Raw genomic sequence first — 14,509 nt, forward strand, 5'->3', positions numbered from 1 at the left:
AAAGAATATATGTATACATTTAGCAAGGATTTACAGATATACATAGCATTACATAATAGTAGATACATCACCAAATGATTTGTGGGAAAGAAATATTCAAAATCCTTATAGTAAATTTTGAAATTCTAATATAATATTAACACATTAACTTGATAATATATGCCACTTGAGAATAATATAGAATACATTCATGTTTCCTAAAAAATGTAAATACAATTATTATGGATACTCTATTATTCTATGTTGAACAAACCTTAAGACTAGTACCTGTCAATCACTGATGACTAATTTATTATTTCAAGCAACTCTAATACCCTGCCAAGAATCTCATGATAATGAACATATAAATAGTATTATGAGCTATAATATCTATGATAATTAAAATGTCAAGGCTTTGCTTGCAAGATGTCAAATGTACTCTTCAGAGACATAAAATACTCTCCTAGGAAGTACTTGGTGATCCTGATAGGGGTGTGTTATGCAGTTAAGTGTACTTTGTGTGCCTCTGTGACTGCAGAATACATCAAATGTGATTAAATCCATCCAAGTATGTGTGTTATTTGGGAGAGGATTTCAAGGTTTATTATTTATTTATTTATTAATGAAAATTCTATCTATTATGCACATGGGCATGGATAATAAAGTCTTTGGTCAGCACTATTCTATATTGTAAGACATGTGCTCTCTGAAATGAAGCATAAAATTGCAGAGATCTACAATTTTTCATCCTTGTCAATGTTCAAGGAATTTCAAGCCATAGAGAGTTTTAGATCTAAAATCTGTCACTCTTAACACTCCTTCCTCTCTTTTCTGGCCCCAGTCCCCATATGGCATAGCTGCTCACTGTATGTTACTCTCACTCTTGCAATGGTTTCTTCACCTTTCTCCCCGAATCTCTGTTTTTATCCTGCATTCATCTATTCATTCATTGTGAATTATTTTCATGCACTCGGATCAAAGGTAAAATAATGGGACTTCTTGGCACAAAAACCTTATGTTTCACCATTCAAAGTATTTCTGAACTGAATGACTAAAGATAACATTTCCAAGAATGTTATGATCTCCACATCTTTTAGAATCAAGCACTGTGCCCTCCTGTCTCATTAGACACCTTACTCTTGCTGGAACATACCTGGTATTTTTCAGGAAGTTTTGTTACCTAGATTAATTTCTGCTTTTACTTCTGCCTGGCAAATCTCTATGTCTCTTGGGGAAACTAGATTTAACCTATACCATGAAAACTCACCAAACACCAATCAGAAATTATCTTTCCTCCCATGTTTTCATAACAGTTTATTTAGTTTCTTATTCCTTTATGCACTCAAAATTATTTATTCAGTTAAAGTCATAGATGAATTACTATCGCAACTGTTATGTGCTAAACACAGAAATCAAAATCAACAACTCCTGTCTGGCTTGTGTGGCTCAGTGATTGAGTGTAGACCCATGCACCAAAGGTTGCCAGTTCAATTCCCGGCCAAGACACAAGCCGAGGTTGTGGGCCTCATCCCTAGTGGGGGACGTGCTGGAGGCGGCCAGTCGATGTTATCTCTCATCGATGTTTCTATCTCTCTATCCCTCTCCCTACCTCTCTCTCTAAAATCAATAAAGGAAAAAGAAAAAGAACTTAAAAAAATCAACAACTTCTTGTTTTGAGGATCTCAGGGAGGGGGGAAGGTTAGAACATAGGCACAACCACACTGGTATAGTACAATGTGGTATGTGTGAAGTCAGTTCTTTAATAAATTCACTCACAACACATGTGATTATAAGAAAGAAGGAACATTACATACAGGGAGTGGAAATGGTATAACAAGAATGCAGAGGTGATTTGTGATGGGAGAATGAAGTAACTTTCCAAGACTATTCCCTCCTCTTAAACATATGGCCACTGCTTACTTAAGACCATCATCACTACAGAGAGTAGACAAAAAGTATGTATTTGTGTGTGAATATTGGTTGAGGTACAGATATATAATCAATAACTTTTAGGGGGCAGGCAGGATAAAGAAAAAGAAGAAAAGGAGGGAATTGAATATAAGTATTTAAAATTTTTTCTAGTTGGTTACTATTCAATTTATGGATAGTCCAGCCAGTGTGGCTCAGTAGTTGAGCATCGACCCATGCACCAAGACATCACCAGTTTGATTCTTGGTCAAGACATGTGCCCAGGTTGTGGGCCCGATCCCAAGTAGGGGGCATGAAGGAGGTGGCCAATCAATGTTCTCTCTCATTGATGTTTCTATCTCTTTCTCCCTCTCATTTCCTTTCTCTGTAAAATCAATAAAGGAAAAAAAAAAACTTTAATAAATTTATGGATGGACTTTCTTTACATAGCTAATTCATGTTAAACTCCCCATACCTCAGCCCTAACTCCCTTACCCTTGTCACTCTCATGGTTTATTCTTTTTTTTTTTTTTTTTTTTTTTTAATCCTCATCCGAGGACATTTTTCCATTTTTTGTACAGACAGAGTGGGAGGGAGAGAGAGGAAGAGAGAAAGAGGGAAACATCGATGTGAAAGGGACACATCGAGTGGCTGCCACCCGCACGACCAACCAGGGCCGGGGACAAACTGCAACCGAGGTACATGCCCTTAGCGGGAACCGAACCCGGGTCTCTCCGGACCGCAGGCGGACACTCTAACCGCTGAGCCAAACTGGCCAGGGCTCATGGTTTATTCTTTAGCCATAACAAACTAAGTATATGTTTGCTGAGCCATTTGCTAAAAGATTCTTCTTCTTCTGATTTTCCTGGTTGACTTCTATTTCACCTTCAAGAACCTGGCAAGACATCACCCCTTCTAGCAAATTTTCCTTCTTCTCAGTCTAGATTAAACTGACTCTTCTTTGTATTGCTGCAGTGTGCAATGTATTTCATTGGAAAACAGTGATCTTTCTTATAACTCCGTTAGACTAAGTCTGCCACGTTCATGTTAGTAACCTCAGAACCAGGCCAGAGATAGTTCTGAAAGATTTTTTTAATGTTTTCTGAACTACAGTCTGCCCAGCTACAAGCTCTCATGAACATCCTTCCATTATGTTCTCATTATGTATTCACCAGCAGAAACAGCCCAAGAGTAAAGGCTCAGCTACATTCCTTCCCAATCAGACCCCGTCAGATGACTCTCACTAAGCTTTATTGATTCAGCAGGTTACAAATCTCCCCAATATGATGTTATCACGTATAAAAATTATTTTATCTATTCTGGATCAAACTAAATTGTAATTAATATTTTAAAAGAAACAACACTAATGAAGAGAGATTAGATACATAAGATTAATTTATTAATAATATTGTTCACAACAGCCAAAGTGTTTGTTTTGAAATGATGCATTCATGAAAGTATAATTAATTAGTTTAGAAGTGCACACAAAAAATTTTGATACCAAGTATATTAAAAATTGTCTTGAAAAAGGGAATTATAGATAAAATAGCCAGGGACTATTATGCATGCAAAATATCCAAATGGGGAACAAAGTGAAGACTAAAATGCAATTTGGGGGCCTGGTGATCCTGTTCTCTCTGGACTATAGATAATCTGCCACAGGAAAAAAAAATAGGTTAGCCAATGATGCCAGTACCTTGGAAACTGACTTTCTTAATCTATTTAATTTCACCCTTGACTGTTTTGGTGTAATCACAAATTCATTGTTTATCATAACTCAAATGTCTAACTTCTCGGGTCCCTCCCTGATGCCCACATCCAATTTGTTTTAAATTGCCCGATATGATTAAAAATACCTGAATGCTCAATGTGATTTATTTCTTCAAATTTTTCATTAGCTATATATTTTTAAATAATCTCATGCAACAGGTCAATGTCAAAACCAAAAAGAAGTATTAGAAAGATGTATGTTTTCGTATAGTTCTCTAAATTTCTTTCAGAGGATTATACTGAATTCCTTGTCAGAAGTTCATTGATGTACATTTCTTTAGAGTAAGTCTTTAGAATTTTGTTTTCTTTGGTGGTGTTATATTTCATTGATTCTTCAAGACCCTTGCGGCCTTGAATTAGTGCTTGTGCATTTGAGAAAGTTAGAACCTCTTCAAATCTTTACATATTGGCATTGGCAGGAAAGCCCTTCATCAGTCATGTCATCTAGAGATTCTGGCTGAGCTGTCTGGTGGCATCGATGAACAGGCTTGTTGTTGAAGTCCTTGATTAGGAAGGTTTGGTGCCTGGGTCAGCAGGAAGACAGCCCTGGTGCTTGGGTACATGCGGACAAGCCTGATGGTTGGGCCTGTAAGGGCTAGCTGAAGCCTGGTTCACTGGGATGGGCCTGAAGATACCCTCGGATCTAGGTCTGTGTGAAAGGACCTGGATTCTGGAGCCACAGGGGCCAACCAGATGGTGGTCACAAGTGGTGTAAGCACAGCATCTGGGTTTGTAGGGTTCAGTTTAGTACTGGGATAGGCTGGGAACTAGGTTTCATGGGAGATGGCCTGGGAGCTGAGGCAATGGAGATAGGCCTTGCACTAGGGTAAGCCTGGAACCTGGGGCTGTGGTGACCAGTCTGAAGGTAGGCTCTGTGGGGGCCTAGGTGGAATTGGAATGGGCAGGGAGCCTGGGCCCACAGGAGCTGGTCTGGTACACCAGTGCACAGAAAGTTTCAGTCTGTGGTAGTTGGCCTACTACTGGGTCTAGCCAGGAACCTGGGTTTGCAAGTGCCCATCAGGTGCTGGGTTCACAGGGTAAGTGGGAGCCTGGTGTCACTGGAGCTGCCTGGAGCAGCAGAAACCAGCTGGAACTGGGGTAAGCCAAGAGTCTTGGTTTGCAAGTGCTCATCAAGTGCTGGGTTCACAGGGTAAGTGGGAGCCTGGTGTCACTGGAGCTGCCTGGAGCAGCAGAAACCAGTTTGAACTGGGATAAGCCAAGAGTCTGGGTTTGCAAGTGCTCATCAAGTGTCTGGGTTCATGGGGTAATTGGGAGCCTGGTGTCACTGGAGCTGCCTGGAGCAGCAGAAACCAGCTGGAACTGGGATAAGCAAAAAGTCTGGGTTTGCGAGAGTCTTCTGCATGCCCACCTGAAGCCTAGGGCTGTAAGAGCCAGCCAGCACCAGGGAGAGCCTGGAGCCTCACACGTTTTCTAGGTGTAACCTACTTCCAAGTGAAGCAGGAGAACTGTTAGAGGAAACAGGAAAATAATTTAGTTTCACTGTCTGGCAGAGAACGTTTATTTAAATGTACACAGCTAATGGGAAATGCAGCAACACTTTTCCTTCGCTTTATCTTCTCAATCCCATGGAGAAAGTTAGGTGTGAGGTTTTATTATCAAAGGGGGAAAAATCTAAGAATGAAATGGGTAGGGAGATGGGACTGTGTGTGATGGAAAAATAAGAACCTATAAATAACAGCAACAACAACAAAATAAAATAAAACACACCTATTGCCTACTATTCCATTTGTCTCATCTTGCTCTCACAGTGCTTACTCAGATGCAATTCCACCTTGTAACATAATTTCCTTTGGATCATACATCCAGAAGTTAGTCTCGAGGAAAGCTGAACATAGAACCACAGCTGCAAATGTGCTTATATTATTTCATTGTTTCACAAGGAATATGAAGTGTCATAAGGGTAATGTCTGCATGTGTCAACTATTTTTAAAATGGCATTTTTTAATTTAAAAAATAATCTCTTTCTGCACTGCAAACCTTGAGAGAGTGATATCAAAGCCAACTCAGGGTATACTATGATCTGACAAATATTGGGTAGAGAGAAAACTTGGTGAGTTTGGCAGAAGGCACTATGGCTCCAGACTGAAACATATATGTGCACCGATTAATTCTTTTAAGCAAAATGAGCTAGGACTACTGTTTGACCCTGGCTATAAGAAGAAAAAAAATATTGATCAATGAATTTTTTTTGGATTGCAATCGTTTTATTTCGAGTTTTTAAAAACTGAAATGAATAAAGCACTGAAGACAAATATTTTACCACCCATGTATTTCACAGAGAACATTTTTGACAGTCTGCTATCCACCTGTGCAACATATGATGAAGAAAGCATTAAGTCCAGTGGTTTCCCACTCAGAGGGTCATTTTTTTGTTTGTTGTTTTGACAATCCTCTATACAGACGCCTGTAATTCCGAGGACCTGTTGCTATTAAAGAGAACTATTCAAGGGTAAGATTCCATACTTTATTTTTTTGTATTTGCTCATATCACACATTTGCCAACAGTGAGCCCCTAAAACACTTTATAGTTATAACTATGTCCCTTGCTGCTTTCTGAGCTCCATGGTTTTTCATTTTATAATCAGTCTTCTGTTCTCAATACTGTATGTCTAATGGTGCACACATAGCAGTTTTCTGTATGGTATTAAAAAAGAGAGCAATGCTACAGAGAGATGAAAGCAATCTTTTTTAGAATTTCTGTTGCATTCAGAGTATTCTCTTACACCTCTCTTCAAATCAGTTTACTTGAATACATGATGAACTTGTTATTCTATTGTTACATTTCTGTCCTGAAACTTTGGTAATATTCCTATCATTAGGAGATCATTGTTTTCTTTAAAAAATTCAATAATCTTAGTCAGAATTAAGAACCAGCATATACAATAAACACAGGCCCAGAGATCCCAAATGTCTATACACTGAAGCACATGAACTTGAAAAGAACTTAGAGGAAGCCATACACCTTCACTCAGAATCTAACCTACATTTCTTTTCCATCATTTTGTAATAAAATTTATTTTCTTCTTTTCTAACACAAAATAGATTATAAAACATTAATAAAAGTAGAGAATGTATGGGGGGAGGAGGTATGCCTACAGAATGGCACAATTTTGATTCGAAAGCAAGGGCAGAGAGAGTGAAATGTGTTAAATTAGATCAAGAACTCACACAGCAGAGCTGTTTGGAGCAAGTAATGCCCTTCAATACCAAAAAGCTCCAATCCTGCTTTCTGGTACACAGCGCTATCTCATAATTACGTTAATAGCTTTAATCACCTTAATATTTTATTCATGCAAATTCTTTAAGTAATGAAAAAGTATAAAATATATTTTAGAAGGATTTACACGCATAGGGCTTATAAAGAAACAACTACTAATTTTTAAAAAGTGATATTTTTACTGCACCAAATTGTTTAAAAAAAATTATGAAAAGAAAAATAGCCAGAGTTGGTTAGATCATTTTGGTAGAGCTATACTTTGTTTTTATAAAAATAAAGAAAAAAATTGAAAGGCAATTTGACAAGAATTTAAAAAGAAAGTACCCTTGACAAGAATATTTTACTTTGGAGAATATTCCAATATAAAAATAATCAGGTAAGTATCCACTGCTGCTAAAAGTACATATAATGCTAAACCATCATACAATATTATTAAATTATTATGGTTTGAACATATTTCACAGATGTGGCAGATATTATAGATTGGTCCGCCCACTCCAAGCACTTTTCTAGCATGCTTTTTTTTTTTTCTACCATACAGGCTGAGAAGCTTAAAACTGAATTTCCAAATTCATTTATAGGTGCGCTTTGCCTTATAACCCGGCAAATAGAATATACTCTATGACACTTGGAAAAAAGATCTGAGTGAAACAAAGGGAACTCTGGTAATCATGATGCAAGAAGTGTGTAGTTCACTGAGGGTAACTGTGGTAGATACATTAGTTTCAAGCCCAGGGTAGCCTAGGTGCTATGTCATGAAAGTTTAAACCAGAAAGTTCAGAGTTGTACATAGGTGTTTCTCTGGCTCTTTTGATCATGCTCTGTAGAATTGTAGCTTAGTTTTCTGATCCTTCTAAGTCATCTAGTTCAAGTTAATAAATTCATTCCAGATAAAAGAATAAATTCTATTTGGGTTCTATTGTTTGTATTATAAAATCTGACAATTGAAATCAGTCATCCAACAATTTATTCATAGTGTTGAAAAAATTCTGATGTTATGAGCAACAATCAAAAAAAAAGTTTTAAGGAGATAAAAAGCTGGTTTTAGAGTTCTGTGTAAATTTTGGTATTTTTAAGTCAATATATATAATAACGTTCAATATGAAAAGCTAATAAATGATTGTTGTTATTTTAAAAATATTTTTCAATAACAGTTTACATTTAATATTATTTTGTATTAGTTTCAGGTGTACAGCATAGTGGACAATAATATACTTTACAAAGTTTTCCCCCTGATATTTCCAGTACCCAACTGACACCATACATAGCTATTACGATATTATTAACTATTATTTTCTATGCTGTACTTTGCATCCCCGTGATTATTTTGTAGCTACCAATCTGCATTTCTCAATCCTTTCACCTTTTTCACCTTATGACCCAATAATTCCACTTCTGGGTACATATTCTAAGACTCAAAACAGTAGTTTGTAGGGATATATGCACCTCTATGTTCATTGTAGCATTATTTACAATAGTCCAGCTATGAAAGCAACACAGGGGCCCATCAACAAATGAGTGGATAAAAAAACTGTGATACATATATATCATGAAATATTTCTCGGCCATAAAAACAGAATAAATTCTTAGCATTTGTGACAGCATGGATGGACCTAGAAATTATTGTTCTAAGTGAAGTCAGTCAGAGGAAGACAAATATACAATTTCACTTACATGTGGAATCTAAAGAAAAATATAAACAAACAAAACAGAAACAGACTCATAGATACAGAGAACAGACTGATGGCTGCCAGAGGATTTTGGGGGAACTACCTGAAAAAGGTGATCATTGTTATTATTGTTATTGTCATTAGTGCTTTCTATGCTTAAAATCCCTAAATTGTTCATGCATTACATTGGTAATAAGAACACATTTGATAAGTACAATTTGGAAGGTAAAATAAAGAACATCACTTATTCAAAAAGTACTTATGGAAAATATCACACAATTTTAAGTAGAATAAATAACTATAAAAATATAAAATACAGAATTCTTTAATGTGATGAAGTACGTTATCTTAGTACACATTTAGATTTAAAACTCAGACCAGGAGAGACGCTGTCTTGTGTCACCTGGCCACACTGAAGACCCCCAGAGGCTGCCCTTTCACCTGCTACATTAGGAGCAGTAGTTCCTTAATGCCTATTTCAAATAGGCATGCATTCAGATTTTAAAATCTGGAATATGGCACCAATGGGGTATGACAGAATCTCAAAGGGTTGATGATTTTGTGTTCAGTTGGGCAACTGAGCTCCAGTCCCCACTCCATGAAAACTGTCACCATGCTGTGAGAAAGCTACAGGCAGGGGATCCACATTCAGATCAAAGGCAAATACACACCAGGGAAGAGCCATCGTCCAGTCACTATTTGTTGGCACTCACTGTGTTCAAAGGACTTCGACTCTCTTTCCTCTACTTCCACTCTATTTTTCTTCTATTTATTCTACAGTGAGCTAAGGCCTATTATGAACAAAGTAAGCTAATAATATTTTTGAAAGAGAGAATAAAATAGTGGAGCATGCAGTTTAACATGAAATTTAACACTGCTTAATGTTTCTAGAGAAGAATATTTTGTTCACAGCATGCCATCTTGCCATCATCTTCTGTCACCATTCTCTTGGCTATTATTTTGTTTTTCCTTCTAAAAATGTCAAAATATCAGATACATAAGAAGGGTACCTAATATATTTATAGAGTTTAAATATCAATAATGTTACAGTAAAATAAATATTTATGACCCCATCATCCACAATGAGAAATAAAATATGATTGACAACTCATCTGTGTGCCCTATCTATGGTAGACTTTCCAAGTTTTTGTGCTTTGTGTAATAGAATTGCATTGCATGTATTCTGCAATTTGTCTCTTCTGCAATATTGTATTTTGTGGTTAATCCATACTGATGCATGTACCTTTATGGACTAGATGCGATAAACTATTCCATTGTATAACCAGACTACTTTCCTTTTACCTGTTCTCCTATTGTAGTATAATTATTGAGATTATATATATATATATATATATGTATTTGTGTTGTGAACAAAGTCCCAGTGCATGCTATTGTATGTTTCTCTTGGTGTGTAACTGGAAGAGTATTTTAGGGACTCTTATTAGAAAAAAAGTTCTAGACCATAAAGAAGATACATATGAAAATTTCCTAAGTTATTTCAAATTGGTTTTCTAAATTGTTGTACCATTTTCCCAGTTAGCAGCAATTTCAGAATTCCCTTTCCTTCTTAGTCACCATGACATTTGATGTTCAATTTTTGTTGTTTTGACTCTGGTGACATAGTATTTCAAGTGCCTTTATGTATATATTTTTCTTGGCAACTGCTCATGTTTAATAAACATGTGTCTCCCCTTTGATGAAGTGATTATTCACTTTTGTAGTGCATTGTTTATGGGGTTTTTAATTGATGTATTCTGGTAACTAATTGACTATTAGTTATGTGTATTGAATATATCTTTTACCAGTTTATGAAACATACTATCATCCTCTTTTGAGCCTTTTGACAAGGAAGATTCTTATTTTTTAATGTATCATATACATTTTTCCATTATGTGGCTTATTTAACAAAACCTTCTTGGTCAGAAAAACATAAGAATATGTTCTACAGTTTTGTATTTTGTCTTTTACCCTCAAGTTGTCAATATATTTGGAAATAACAGTGGCAATTGTTTAATGTTAAAGAATAATTTTCAACTTCTATATGAGAAATTTTCTTAGAACAATTTATAAAAGAGATAATCACATCCCCTCTGCTCTGCAAATGTTACATCTGTTTATACTTCTATTTATTCATAATAGAAGTGTAGACTAGTTTTTTCACCTTTCATTTGGTTTCTTTGGTCTAATTGGTCTCTCTCTGCACTAATATCACAGTGCTTTGTTTACCATAGTCTTAAAAATGAATCGTCATGACTGGTAGGAAAAATCTACCCATGTTATTTTTCTTTAGGAATGTTTTGATGGCTCTTAATCCCCACCCCCCACCCCCATCAAATAAATTTAAGAATCCTGTTGTCATGTTCCAGAGAAAATAACTATTGGAATTTGAATTAAAATTTTAATTTATTTGTAGATCACATTCTATGCTGAGAGCTATGTTGTTTTCCTAGACAGTGTAAATATTATATATATATATATATGTCTCATTATACATACATGCAAGACATCTTTAATGTTTTTTGATTAAAAAATTATTTATTTTCAAATAGTAATCTTCCTTTTATTTTTATCAGTTATTTTTTTTAATGAACTTTTTTTTTTATCCTCCCTAGAGGACATTTTTCTATTTTTTGTTTAGATAGAGTGGGAAGGAGAGAGAGGAAGAGAGAGAGAGAAAAAAAAAAACATTGACGTGGAAGGGAAACATTGAGTGGCTGCCACCCGCACGACCAACCAGGGCCAGGGCCAAACTACAACCAACATACGTGCTCTTAGTGGGAACCGGATACCGGGTCTCTCTGGACCACAGGCCGTCGCTCTAACCGCTGAGCCAAACTGGCCAGGGCTCAGTTATTTTTTTAATCGTGCATTTGTTTGCTATTTGAAGTGGAATCTTTACGATTACATTTTATACTTGCTGCTGTGAACAAAGACACATACAGAATATTGAATTTATCTTACTGATTTTCTACCCAGCAACATCGTTTAACCCTTTTATTAAATCTAATTAATTGTAAATTACTGTTTATTTTTTTAATGAAGTTATATCTACAAAAGAGTAGTTACTGTTTTTTGCTGAGATAAATTTCTTTTTTTCCTGCCTCAGTGCACTAGCTTATCCTCCAATATAGTGTTGGCTGAATGTAGGGAGACATCAATCTCTTTTTCCTCTTGATTTTGAATATAATTAATTCTTACATTGAGATAGTGCTTTAGGCTCTTTGTAGATATTCATTATCAAGTTAAGAAAGGTTCTTTCTTATTTAAGAATTGTTTGTTTTGGGTGTATTTTTAAATAATGTTTAATTATTTCAAGTACATAACTTTGGAGATTAGCAATTACTTTTCTCCTTTAATTTGTGAATAGGAGAAAATATATTAACAGATTGTCATATAGTGAAATCACCTGTCATCCTAAAATAAACTAGGTTTGGTCTGGAGTGCTGTATTTTTTTTTTATCCTCACCCTAGGACTTTTTTTTTTTTTTTTTTTTTCATTTATCTTCAGATAGAGCGGGAGGGATTGAGGGGGGAACTGAGAGAGAGAAACATCCATGTGAGAGAGACACATCGAGTGGTTGCCACCCACACAATCCCAACTGGGGCCGGGGAAAAACTGCAACCAAGGTACATGCCCTTGGCAGGAACCGAACCCCAGTCTCTTGGTCCGCGGGCTGACGATCTAACTGCTGAGCAAAACCGGCCAGGGTTGGAGTGCTGTATCTTTTTTTCTTTTTTTACACTGCTAGTTGTTTATTAATGATTTGTTAGGAACTTTCATCTCTCTATTTATGAATGAGATTAGTCTTTAATTCTGCCTGTTTATGAATTTGGTGACAATATTCTCCTGTTTCTTTCATAGCTGGAGTCATGTTGTAATTTTATTTTTTTTCTAGATGTTTCTTGAATCGCATCTGTGAAACTGTTTGAGCTGGGGGCTGTCTGTGTGAGCAAGTTTAACTGCTGGTTCTAGAATTCCAGTTTTCTATCTTGTCACGTTAAACTCTATAATTAATATATTTCTAGAAATGTATTTATTCCCCGAATATTTTCAAGTTATTAGCATACAGTTTTCAAAGTATCTTCAATTAAAAATCTTAATCTTTCTTGTAAATACATTCTCTCACATTATTTTTCTTCATCTCACAAGAAGCCATAATTGTATTAATGACAGAAACAGTACACATTTAAACCAAGCTGCAGTTACTCTATTGAAATATCATAGGGAAGTCCTCAGTTTTAGATGGTTACCTTGTTAGCTCCATTATACCAGTTACAATATTATTACTGCTGTTTTTCAGGGCTGGGACTACCTTTGCTCTGGACACATTTGCTTGTGACATGATCAGTTCCATGTCCTTAACTTCCACACCTGTTTCATCAACCTCTTCTTCTTCACTCTCCCCATGTACCATTGTAGTCTGTGTGTTTTCTTGAATGATTGAGACATCTTCACACTGAACTTTGAATTTCTCAGCAGCGGCTGGCTGTGCTTGCTGAGATGAATCCTCAATCTTGATTTCCCCCAAATTATATAGGTATCTTAAGCTGGACTCTTGTAGACATCTGGTTTAGCGATGACAAAGAGAATATTATTAGATTTCTGGATAGTGACCCTAGCAACCCGTGTAACCACAGAAGACCCGGTTTGGACATAGTCTTCTGTGCCTTCTTTTCACTCGGGCTCTGTTTTGCTATACTGACTAGTTCTTCATTGATGTCAGTTGCTGCCGCCAGCTGGGCTTGTTGTGTGGTTGCCTGTGTGGAATCTTGTTCCTCCAGTTCTGGTACAGATTCGTCATGTCAGAGTCTGTTCCAGGCCTTGTCTCAGCCTGAGCTGTGGCAACTCCTGTTCTGTAACAAGGACAGTTTCTGTGTCTTCACCCCTAATTTTGTGTGGGGAACACAGAACCAAGATGGTGGAAGAGTGAGCTAGAGAGCGACCCACCTCCCATATTATTCTTAACATTGTTTATTTGGCTTTTCCTCTATATTTCTATTTTTCCCTGATGATTTTGTCATTAATTGATGAATGAATTAACCGCTAACTTTGCTGATGCTGTTATTTTGGTATTTTCTGAACTTTATCATATATATCTATCTTCTTTGGAAATATTCTCTTTTAATTATATACACACACATACACATTATTTCAGATGAATGCTTAGTTCATTGATTTTCAGACTTTCTTAATTTCAAATATAAGCATTTATGCATATAAATTATCTACTACATGTTTATATTTATTTATTTTTTAAATCCCCACCCAAGGATACTTTCCCAGTTATATTCAGATAAAATGGGAGGGAGTGAGAGAGAGAGAGAGACAGACATCGATGTGAAAGAGACACATCAATTGGTTGCCTCCTGCACAACCCTGACAGGGACCAAACCTAAACCAAAATACGTGCTCTTGACCAGAAACAAGTCTGCAACTCTTTGATCCACCAGCCAATGCTCTAATTGTGAGTCAAACCAGCCAGGGACTACTACATGTTTTTAGAACTATATTCCATAAATGTTAATTAAACTTTGTTTCTTCAGTTACAATTATCTTCTAATTATAATTTTTCTTTATCCATAGATTGTTTAGAGAATGTTTTAAACTTACAAATGTATTGAATTTACATTATTTTTGTTACTAAATTATTAAATAATTTATGTTGATATGAGCAAACATGAATATAATACAGATTTTTAAAAATTCATTGAGACTTGCTTTAATGCTTAGCATATGGACAATTTTAAAAGTTTCATGAATTATTTTTAAAAAGTAAGTTCTACAGCATTTTTGATGCAGGCTTTTGTAAACATCTATTAGAACTTACATATATTGTTGAAATAGTCTATATCCTAATGATAGAGTGTCTACTGATCTATCAATCATTGATAGAAACATGTTTAAATCTCTTACTATGATGGTGGGTTTATTCATTTCTTTTTG

At 35.8% G+C, this 14,509-nt stretch overlaps 1 protein-coding gene and 1 pseudogene across 1 annotated transcript in view; both read right to left on the reverse strand.

Moving 5' to 3' along the window:
- The window catches only part of PCDH15 (protocadherin related 15), a 737,327-nt gene that overhangs the window by 551,035 nt on the left and 171,783 nt on the right, over positions 1–14,509 (reverse strand). The window lies entirely within an intron of this gene.
- On the reverse strand, positions 12,813–13,534 carry LOC118632643 (annotated as a pseudogene).

This window comes from Molossus molossus, unplaced genomic scaffold (assembly GCF_014108415.1).
Source record: "Molossus molossus isolate mMolMol1 unplaced genomic scaffold, mMolMol1.p scaffold_m16_p_17, whole genome shotgun sequence".
NCBI lineage: Eukaryota > Metazoa > Chordata > Mammalia > Chiroptera > Molossidae > Molossus > Molossus molossus.